Consider the following 12,242-nt stretch of genomic DNA (forward strand, 5'->3'; position numbering starts at 1 on the left):
GATAGAAAATTTTAATATGCACCGGTGAGAACGTAAACCTAACTAAAGTAAATAACTAACGAATTATACAATATGACAATAAATCACATACCATGCTGTGGCAATGAAAATTGTACTCTTCTATCTAAAGCTTTCTCTTTCTCACGATGCTTATTAGATTTTTGATGGGTGATAAAATCACTATGGTGTGCACGCAAATGGCACTTACATAATTTGCAGTACGCTTCCGGCTTACCATTTAATACATCATCCTGACAGGTTTCTTCAAGCCAATCTGTGCATCCATAAAAAATGGTAGTTAAAAAACTGTGGTGAATAGGCATTACTTGACGTAAACTTGATTCAATGGCTAATTTAACATCTATTTAATTTATTGTTTTTTCAACTATTATTTCTCACTGAGCATATATATATAATATATAAACTTAATCTCAAAGTATATAGCTTATACAGAAAAATAAGGTTAAGATAGTACAAATGTGATACTCACTCTTCAATTTTGGCTCTGTCAACCACTTATTTTGAAAATGTTTCTTGTATTTCTCCCACTTACCCATCATTACACCGGCTGTGTTTCAAAATTACTGTCAGTACAAAATCTATGATGTACACCGATCGGCAGGAATAGTGTCCCAAGCCAAACTTCATTTTCTTTCTTGCTAAGAATGTATATTTCGACTACGCCGAGAGCTGTGTGAAGTTTGGAAAGGAACATAATTCCTGCCGATACTTGTACATAACGGAAACTATTCAGTACCGACAGCAATTTTGAAATACAACCACCATAACTATATTACGCATTACAAACTTAAATTATCCGCTAAAACTTGTGACGCTTGTGACCAACTACCAACCTCCAACAATTAAAAAAGATCATATATGCTCCAGTCAATAGGCGTTCAGCGAAAAAAAGTAATTGGAATTAAAAGTCACTATGCACTCACTAGGCCAACGTTATGGTGATTTTACATGCGGCGTAACTTGCGTATGCGTAATTTGCGTCAACTAATCACATTGTCTTTAACATGCCCTAAGTATTCCTAAAATCGTTTTAGCGCATGTTAAAGATAATATGGTAGCTAAAAAGAACAGACTTACTAAGTATTGCAAATCTTGTAGTGCCAAAAACTATCGAGGTTTTTGCAAATGTTGAAAATTTTTGCTTAGAGATTAGCCCAAAATGTGGAAAATCGCATTTCAAAAATTTATAACGCATAAGATCGTTTTAGATAGCCCAATTTGCGGTAAATAGCCCAATCTGGCAACCCTGATCCAGAGAGAAGACTGAGAGACGACACGACCCGGTTTTAGGTGATTCTCAAACGCGATACGCCTTCTGTGGACATTGAAAATTGTGCACATGAACTACGTAGCCAATGTACACGTTTAGTAGAGCGGGTAACTCATATGTGCACAATTCTGGTTGCGTTCCGTGCTATGTACACGACGCGACGGCTATATGAGAGTGAGTGAGAAGATAATGAGAGCGAGAGAGATGACAACAAGAGAGCCTGGAGAGCGAGCGAGACAATAATAGGAGTGAGCGAGATGAGAATAACAACACGCTGAACGCTGAAGGCTCAAGAATCAGATCCAGTCCTTGCTGTTACTCCTATCTCGCTCGTTTCTCTTGCTGTTTCGCTCATTCTTATAATCTTCTCGGTCGCTCACGTAACAACTGTTTTAGCGATCGACACGTTTTTTAAATTAATAAAACAATTTTCCACACGGCATGTAATATTTCTGAAACATTGTTGCAATATTCAATTTAAAATATTACTCTTTTCAACAATATGCTGAAATATTTTCCCAACATTTCTAAAATGTTTCAATGTCCGCGATCGTTTCAATTGCAATATTGCTGATAAATTTCAGCAATATATCAGCAATATTATTAAATATTTTTGAAAGATATCTATGTAATATTTCAGAAATATTTCAGGTACATTTCATCTGAGAAATTGTAGATACATTTCAGAAATATTGCGATTTATATAATCAATGTTACTGTATTAGACATACCCGCAGGAATAAGTTATACAAAAATTACTGCACAAAAAATTGCATATTTTTGTGTATGAATTTCTGCAGTTTTTACAGATTTTTGTACAAAGTTTTTGCCTTCAAAATGTTTCTGCAGAATATTTTGCAGAATTTTATGTAATTTTTTCTAAAGGCAAAAAACTTCAGATAACATTACATAAAATTCTGCAAAATACTCTGCAGAAAAATTCTGAAAGCGAAAACTTTGTACAAAAATTTGTAAAAACTGCAGAAATTCATGCACAAAAATATGCAGTAATTTTTGTATAATTTTTTCTTACGGGTATGTTTATCTATAAGAGCCAAATTACTAAAATTACCTTATGATAAAAAAGCGGATTCCGTTGTGGTTTATCCTATTTTTCATAATATAATTAATGACATATAAGATTTACCTTTTATAAATAAAACTTATAATTTTTTTGTATCAAATATAAAGTACAATAAAATATGTATATTATAAAATATATATTTTGACAGTTTTATTCTCTATTTCAGCAACATTTTAATTTCATGATTTTTTACTAAATATGAAGAACCATGTTTTTATATCAATTTTATATGGCTATAAAAAACGATAAAAGAATGATATGTATTTCTATACAACTTGAAGCAATTATGTACGTGTGCGTGTGCGTGTGTGCGTGCGTGCAATTCAATTTTTTATTACCTACGCAATCTTACAAAAATATTTCAAATGCAATATTGCGGTTGACATGTTGCAGAAATATTATTCTTGCATTGTTAATGTGATATTACTTTGATAGTCTGCTTCGACCTCACGCTCGCGCCTCGTGGTGCTCGCGCGTCCCCTTATTTCCCTCCTTTGTGGGAGCACTGTGACGCAACCAATCGCGGCGCTTCATTGCACTGTTTTCTAAGGAAGTTTCTCTGTTTTCTTCGATTCATTGTCTCAACGAGGCGATAGGATAACGGTCGTGTTTTTCCAGAAAGTCTTTCAAAGCATTTACCAAAGCCACGATTTGCTTAAATCGGTAAATTTGATTCGTAATTTAGTCGAAATATTAAACTTGTATCATCTTTTATTATCGAAGACACTGTCTTTAGTGAACAAGTTTAATATATAATTGTGTTATCCAACACAATAAATAATCGGCTAGACTACGCAAATTTTGTGCATTTTTTTGTGCACAAATTATTTTGTTTTATTAATTAATTTTATGTCTTAAAGCGTTTTAATTGATTTTCATTTTATCGCTTTATTTTCCTTTTTTTTCCTTTATTTTTTAAATATGATTTCTTGAAGCCTTTTAATCTTTATTTTTTTTTCTCTTTATTTTTTTTATTATTACTTGAAGCGTGATATAAATTTTTTTTCGTTTTATTTACTTCTTTTAATTTTAATTTTTGTTTGATTGTAACCGTGAATCGTGATTTGAATTGTCAGCGCGGATAGCCGCGGGATTCAGGGTTCGGGCGGTGGACTCACAAGGGAACCTCGCGAACTTGAAAATTCTGATTTTAATGAAACTTGGCACAAATGTAGAGGGGGTAAATACATGAATTTAGAAATTTATCGTAGCTGCCCATAAACGGTTTAAAGGGGTGAAACCACCCTTTAAAGATTGAGACATTTTTCGTTTTCTTGATATATCTCGTAAACTAAACAAAATATTAAAAAATGTTTTATACAAAAGTTTTACAATAAAAGTATTTCTATCTAACTACAGTAATTAAATTTAAAAAAATATATTTTTTTAAACAATTGTTTTTTAATTTTTGAAAAAAAAAATTTTTTTTTAATTTTATTAATGTAGTTAGATAGAGATATTGTTACCATAAAACTTTTGTATAAAACATTTTTTGATATCTCCAATACTTTTCGAGATATATCGGAAAAAGCAAAAATCTGCTCTACGCTATGCACTGAAAAAAGCATGAGAGAATGCGATAGCACCGCGACGGAGAGCGTTAAAAAATATTTTAAAGAAATTTTGTATTAAGGTTTATTTATGATATTAAATATAATATAAGATACTAAAAATATAATAAAATAAAGTAATATAAAATAATAATATTTTGTATAATATAATAATATGTAATAATATAATATAATAATGTCGCACGTGAATGCATGCTGATGTGAGTGAGAGAGAAAGAGTAAATAATATTAATATAATATAGTAATATAATAATATAATATAATATAAAATATTTATATCCAGACTTCTTGGTCCGGATCCATTAGCGGTGACATGCCAGAGAGTCGACGCAGATCGACGACATCTGCCAATCCAAATCGGCCATATGATTTGTCAATTAAGGCATTATTTCGCTCTCTGTCGATCTTGCAAAAGTATCGCCTCCAAAATCTTTTTCTTATATTGATAAATCCATGTATGTGGATGTTATAGAGATATATCCATGTCTAGATACAAAATTAACATATTTTAGTGTGGCATTATACATTGAACAACAATATACTTTAAATCAGGGTAATGAAAATGCAAATTAAAAAATAATGCATTACTAATTAATTTTTTAATAAGTAATTATTTCTTTACTTATTAATTATTAAAACAATAATGCGTAATGAAAAAACTCGCATTAATTATTTTAAAAGTAATGCGTAATAAAAAAAATCGCATTACTTATTACAAAAGTAATGCGTAATGAAAAAAATCGCATTATTTATTTCAAAAGTAATGCGTAATGAAAAATATCGCATTACTTATTTCAAAAGTAATGCGCAATGAAAAATATCGCATTACTTATTTCCAGTGTTGTAATAGATCATTAAATAAATAATCTAGATCAGATCAAGATCTTTATCAAAATATTAAATCTAGATTAAATCACAGATCATTTTTCATACATTTGATCTAGATCATAGATTACATTAATTTTGATCTAGATCGAAGATCGTTTTTTTTTTTACTTGACAATTTGGTAGGAGTAGAAATCGAAGTTTTTTAAGCTTCTTTAATAAGCTTTTAGGAATGTCCCAGAAATCTTCTTTAATAGATCCGGACAAAGAAGTCTGGATATAAATATTTTATATTATATTATATTATTATATTACTATATTATATTAATATTATTTACTCTTTCTCTTACTCACATCAGCATGCATTCACGTGCGACATTATTATATTATATTATTACATATTATTATATTATACAAAATATTATTATTTTATATTACTTTATTTTATTATATTTTTAGTATCTTATATTATATTCAATATCATAAATAAACCTTAATACAAAATTTCTTTAAAATATTTTTTAACGCTCTCCGTCGCGGTGCTATCGCATTCTCTCATGCTTTTTTCAGTGCATAGCGTAGAGCAGATTTTTGCTTTTTCCGATATATCTCGAAAAGTATTGGAGATATCAAAAAATGTTTTATACAAAAGTTTTATGGTAACAATATCTCTATCTAACTACATTAATAAAATTAAAAAAAAAATTTTTTTTTCAAAAATTAAAAAACAATTGTTTAAAAAAATATATTTTTTTAAATTTAATTACTGTAGTTAGATAGAAGTACTTTTATTGTAAAACTTTTGTATAAAACATTTTTTAATATTTTGTTTAGTTTACGAGATATATCGAGAAAACGAAAAATGTCTCAATCTTTAAAGGGTGGTTTCATCCCTTTAAACCGTTTATGGGCAGCTACGATAAATTTCTAAATTCATGTATTTACTCCTTCTACATTTATGCCAAGTTTCATTAAAATATGAATTTTCGAGTTCGCGAGGTTCCCTTGTCAGTGAGTAAGGAGACAAGGCATATGTTCGGTTAACTAGTGATTTATTGATAAGAAGTGTAATGACCCTAATACTAATATATACAATGCCCTATTTTAATATATACATGTCAGGCTCGTCTTGCAAGAGGCGTAAGCAGTATCTGGTGATCTTTATCGCGGCGCTAGTGAGCGCGTTGTATCTTGATTGCCTGCGGCGGCATACGGCCTGCGGGCCGGTTGATCGGCGCTGTGATTGGCGGCGGCGGTCGGTCGGTGCTGCGATTGGCAGCGGCGGTCGGCCCCGGTGTCTGCGGCGTTCGGGGTGGCGCAGCTACGGCTGCTCGGCGCGCGATGGCGTTCAAGTCGGTCGCTGCGGCGGTGCGATTGGTCGGTCGTTATGGCGGCGGCTGCGCGGTACGGCGCGGAGCCCGTACTGGCTGCTCGGTCGATCGCGGCTCGGGGATTGGCCCCGGCGATGCGCGGCTGCGCGGTGCTCGCGGTACGGGGGAGCGCGTGTTCCGGCGGAGTCAGCTGTCTACCGGTGATCAGCTGTTCGCACGCGATCGGTGATCATCCCGCAAGGATGATCTTCGCGACGCCGGTTATCCCCTCATTCCGGGGTCCCCAGCGGTGGTGCGGGACCACTCACTCCGTGGCCGGGACGAGGAGCGTGTCGGGGTGTCGTCGCTCAGTCCGCGACTCGGGAGACACTCAGTGCGTGTCGATGGGATTTGCAGGTTAGGTGCGCACTCACTCCGTGCTCTAGGAGACCAGGCTCAATCCACCCGGAGGTACGATCAGCTCACTCCGCTGATCGGGAAGATCTGCCTTCTCTCGATCGGTGAAGGGTTTTTATACCCTCCACCAGGTGACAAGAGGGGTAGAGAAGTAAGGAGCGGGGAGCCCGCGTGAGGTAAAGGCCTTACATGTTTTTACCCGGCTTATCCCGGTCGCGGATAACGGCTCGTTACATGGTATTATTTGAAACTTGAAACGTGGTGATAATTTTTAAATAAAAGTTATTTTTTATAAAAAATTTTTAACAAATGTAAATAGAAATTAAATAAAGTTACAATGAGTGATCTGTGCGGAAACTGTGCGAGAAAGTGTTTATGAAAAATGTGTGTACAAAAATTGTCATAATGGTATTTTTTCTACGAGATCGCATTTATTTCGATTTCAAGCATAGATCCTAGACACAAGTTATGGATACGCAATAATGGTAAGTTTCTTAGATGTTTTTATGTTTATTTTTATATTATTATTTATTTACATTTTTAATTCAGAAGTACACGTAAATTAATGTCAATTATAATCTCAATTGTCTATAAATAAACAGTTTTACAGATTCATGAAATCACTGAAATGAATAAAGTAGAATCTATAACAATATGATATATAAATTGTTGCATTTGACAATTTGATGAATTGTTTGTTGGTGTTTTATTTAAAAAATCGAAATTCTTACATTGTAAAATATTTCACATTTAATCATAATTTAAAAGTGCGACTGCACTTTATAAAACTGACATTTTATAAAAAAAATTTTTCTAATCTAAGTATATATACATTAAATTTATCTACATCTTTGTTTTTAAATAGAGAATTTTGCATATCTTTTTCAGAAAAATATTTTTTTAATCAATATATGTCTACATTATTATAGTTGATAATTAAATGGATACTGTTTAATGAAAAATTTCATATATAAATTATATATAATTGTATATTTTATACATTATACACAATTATATATTTAAATATTTTTTATTGATATATTTTAACATAAATCAAATTATCTTATCTGAAGGAATATGACTATACAAATAGTTTTCAGGAAAAATTAATTAATAAATACAGCCACTACCATTAATATGTCTGACGTATCTTCATGGTGCATCACTGCAAGTGATACATTAAAGAGCACGTCATAACATCGCATCTTTATTAAAACTTACTTTTAGGATGTACTGCTTTTAATAATTAATTTAATATGTATGAGTATTTTCAAGAAGCGAATAATAATAATAATCTTTATTCGCCTTTCCCTTGCGGGGTACAGGCGGATTCCCGCTCCGCTTACAAAAATAATTAATATTGCTTTTTCCGCATTACGCTTCGCCTATATTTTGAGAAAGAGAGAGACTACACCTCCATTCATCCATCCACTCCGCATTCGCTCTTGGACCTCCGCTTCCGCCGCTCTTCCATTCATTCTTCTATTCGCCATCTTTTGTCCTCAATCACTCTTTGCACTCTTCTCCTCCCGGCCTTCTCTTCCCCCGCTCGCTCACCTTCTCTTCCCACATGTTGTCTAGTATCTCCAGCCACCTCTCTCCGTCTCCCCTCTCTCCTAACAGTTCATCTACCATCTCCTGCCATCCCTTTTCCTCCCCCCAGTCTATGCATTCCTCCCAAATATGCTCCCATGTCTCCTTTCCCCATCTACAAATTCTACATCGCCTCTCTTCCTCATCCTCCCAATATCTCCCTCCCTTCTTTCCGCTACCTAACCTAAACTTTGCTACTCTTTGCCACCTTTTCTTCTCCCAATTTCTCTTTAAATAATCTGGAATACCCTCACTTTTTATTCTTCCGTACTACCTATTGAATCGCGAACTACTAATCCTCTCCTATCTCTCCCTCCTCTGCCTGATCTTCTCTCTCTTTATCATTTCCTCCCCTCTTAACCTCCCCACCTCTCTCATTTTCTTTACTTCCTCTACTCCCCAACCCCTTTCCTCATAAAATTTCCGCCTCTCTTCCTCCCAACCTGTCTTTGCTCTACCCTCCCTTGCTCTTTTCTTTATCTCTTTCTCTCTTGCTCAACATCCTCTTGCTAACTCTCCACCTCCTCCCTCTTCTAACTTCTTTTTGTATCCTCAAGCTCTCATTCCCGCCCTCCTTTCTAACTTATCCCTTTACAACTCTTGCAAACCATCAACTTAGCTCCTCATCCATATCTGCCAATAACACCGTAAATAAGCATGGGCTTAACGGACACCCCTGCCTCAACCCCTTCTCCGTCCGAAATTTAGTTCCCTCACACTTCCCGATCCTCACCTTACTTACCGATTCTCTCAATACTTCCTCGCATCTCCTCACCAACCCTTCCCTAATCTCTCTATCTCTCTCATCGTCCTTCCCAATATCTCTCTATCTACTGATATCTACAAATGCCGCCTTTATATCCACAAACACTAAAACCAGTATTCTCCTCTTCTCTACTTGCCAACTAATTAGATAATTGAGCACGTATATATTATCTATCGTTCCCATTCCTTGCCTAAATCCAGTTTGACTCGGCGGAAGTATTGCCCTCTCCTCTTCCTCTCTTAGCCTTTTCGCCAGCACTGCCGTATATATCTTATATGCCGATTGCGTTAACGTGACCCCCCTGTACTCTTCTACCTTATCTCCCTCCCCTTTCTTTCTGATTGGGACTACCACCCTCTCTTTCCATGCCTCTGGCCATCCCTCTCCCTTCCATATCCTATTGCAATTTTCCCACAACCCGCTAACTACCTCTTCCCCTCCATACTTCCATACTTCATTCGGGATCCCATCCCCTCCTGTCGCCTTTCCATCCTTCAACTTCCCCACTATCTCCTTTAATTCCTCTCTTCCTATCTCCTCAATCTCTTCTTCATCCTCTCTAACCTCAGCCCTATCTGCCCGTATTCTTCGATCTACTCCCCCTAAAAGCCTTCTAAAATACTCATCCCACTCTTTTATCTCTATCGATTCATTGACCGCTTTCCTTTTTACTCTCTCCCTATTAATTAATATTATTTTCCATACCTGACCTTCCGTTCTCGCCTTACCTACCTCTTTCTGCCATCTCTCTGTCTCTTTCTCCTTCTTCTCTTCGCAAAACCTCTTATGTCTCCCCCTTTCCCTTCTATACTCCTCCCCTTCTCTCCCTTTCTCCATTTCCTTAGCGCCTTCCTTACTCTTTCTTTACTTTCTCTACATTCCTCATCCCACCAGCTACTATTTTCTCTCTCACTTATCCTACTCTCTATGTTCTCTAACACTTCCTTTACCTTCCCTTTTAGAGTGTTCCACCCTGTATTTACCTCAGTCTCTACTATCTCTACCGCACCGAACTTCTCTCTAAACTCCCTCCTTCCTTGTTCTGTCTACTGTATTCTCCCTTTCTTCCTTACCTGACCTCTCCTTTTCTGTCTGTTTGCCTCCTTCCGTTTGCCTTCCCTTATCCATACTGTCACCGGTGGATGATCCGAATCTATCTTCTCTTGCACCACTAACCTCTTTACCTTCTCTCTCATTTCCTCGTTTCCGATTACGTAATCTATCACTGATTTGCCCCTCCCTCCTATGTATGTCCATTCCCCCTCTCCGTCTCCCTCTACCACGCCGTTTAATATTGCCCATCCTAACTCTCCTATAAACCTATAAAATCTTTTTCCTTCACCACTTACTATTTTATCCTTAGACGCCCTTCTGTTCTCCTCCCTCTCCTCCCTCTCATCCGCACACCTTCTCCCCTCTCTGCCTGTTCTTACGTTAAAATCCCCTCCAATTACCACTTTCACTCCTTCTTCCTTATATTCCATCCACTCTCTTATACCTTGAAATTTTGATTCTAAATCTCTATTTACATATACACCTATCACTCTCCACCACTCTCCTCCTAAGCATACTTTCTTCACTAATAGCCCATCTATCTCCCTTCTCCTCTCTTCTCTAGTCACCGTTATCTCCTTCCTCACCCCCATCACCACCCCTTCCTATCGCTCTCCCTTTTTTACTTTCTTTCCTTGCTCATATGTAATCTTTCGGCAACCTAAACCTTATATTTTCCCATCCTTCTCTATTTATCCATGTCTCGCTCATTACTACCACGTCCCACTCCTTCAGCTCTTCCCAAAATTCGCCATCCTTGTTTCCTAGGCCCGCTACATTCCAAAACGCTATCCTATAAACTCCTTTCTCTGGCTCCCCCCCCTACACTTACCCCTTTTCCTTTCCTTCTTTTCTCCCTTATCCCCCTCCCATTGCTATCCCTTAATTCACACATTCCCCTCGCGTTTCCCCATTCCCCGTACCACTCCTCTCTTACCTCATCCTTTTCATTACACCGTCCACCCACATCTTCATGTAACCTACTTGAACCCTTTTTCCCTTTTCTCTTTCCCTCTTTGCTTCCCTCTCTATCTTCCATCTCGCCCTTCTTTCTATCCTCGTCAAATCATCCACTACTCTCTCTCTCTCCGTCCCCTTAAACTCTTTTTTGCTTACATTACTTTCTTTTTTCCTTCTAATTTCTTAATCTTAACTAGCTCTCTCCCCTCTTTCTATACCTCCTATCTTCTTAATCTCTTTTACTTTTTCTTTAACATTCATCACCTTCCATAACTCTTTTACTGCCTCTTCTTCCTTCCATTCTTTCAATCTGAGATACCCTTAATTACTAAATTTCTCCTCTCCGCTCTTTCTCTTTTATCCCATTTTACTTCCATTTCCCTTAATCTCCTTGTTAACTGCTACTTCCTCCTCTATTCCTGTTTCCCTCGACCTCCTTTCTCCCCTCCCTTCCTTCCTTGTTTCCTCTTTCTTCTCTAATCCTTCTAACCTCCTTTCTAGATTCTCTAATCTCTTTCTCATTTCCTTCCTTTCTTCCTCCCACTTCCTTATCATTTCTTTCCATTGTTTACTCATTTCTTCCCTCCCCTCGTCTACTTTCATCTCTATCTTTTTTCTTTAACTATATCTTTTCTTAAAAATTCCCTAATACCCCTAACGCTTTATCCCAATCTCCATTGCATTCCTGCCCCCCTTTTGGTGGACTTTTTCCTATCCTACTCCTCTTACATAAATCTTCCTCTTCTGCCTGCTCCTCTCCCTCTACTCCCTCTTTTTGTTCCCTTTCCTTCCTTTTTCCCCTATTAAACAAATTCTCTATGCTTCCCATGCTATCCGTTCTCTCTCTTCCTAACCTCTCTATATTCGACGGCCTTCCTCTTTTCTTATTTTCTTCTCTTTTCCCTTCTACACCTATATCACTCGTCTCGCTCATCCCTCTCTATTCTTTTTGTTCCAAACGTATACCTCTCGAACTAACTTACACACCCGTCCTGCTTCTACGAATTCTCACCCGTCTCTTCGGCGCTTCTATCGCCGTGCTTGCCTCGCTCGTACGTTCTCCCTCCTACCTATCTCTTTGCCCCGCGTCTAACCTAACCTTGAGACCGATCCCAAGGGACAACCAGGCGGCTTTCCCACTCACGGCGAACTAGGAGGACTCCAAGGGACCGAAGAAGTACAAGGCGACCAAAACAGAAGCAAGGGCCAAGGACGGCAAAAACATACTCACCGTTAGGCTGAGAGATCGAAAGAAGTAGCGCAGGGCGAGGCGGAAACTAGGCAGAAGTAGCCGAGGAGCGAGCCACCGCGTTCTCGCGCGTTGCGTGATCTAAAAAAGATGTTTTTATTAATTATTATTGTGATCTGTTTA

General features: G+C 36.9%; 1 protein-coding gene across 1 annotated transcript in view; it reads right to left on the reverse strand.

The window, feature by feature from the left end:
- Window positions 1-10,930: 10,930 nt before the first annotated feature.
- LOC105831373 (pre-mRNA-processing factor 19) overlaps window positions 10,931-12,242 on the reverse strand; it is a 210,192-nt gene continuing 208,880 nt past the window's right edge. The window contains exon 11 of the transcript XR_004962215.1: window positions 10,931-12,200. The gene's annotated coding sequence lies outside the window, so the exon portion shown is untranslated. The remainder of the gene's footprint in view (window positions 12,201-12,242) is intronic.

This window comes from Monomorium pharaonis, chromosome 2 (assembly GCF_013373865.1).
Source record: "Monomorium pharaonis isolate MP-MQ-018 chromosome 2, ASM1337386v2, whole genome shotgun sequence".
In the NCBI taxonomy this organism is placed as follows: Eukaryota; Metazoa; Arthropoda; class Insecta; order Hymenoptera; family Formicidae; genus Monomorium; species Monomorium pharaonis.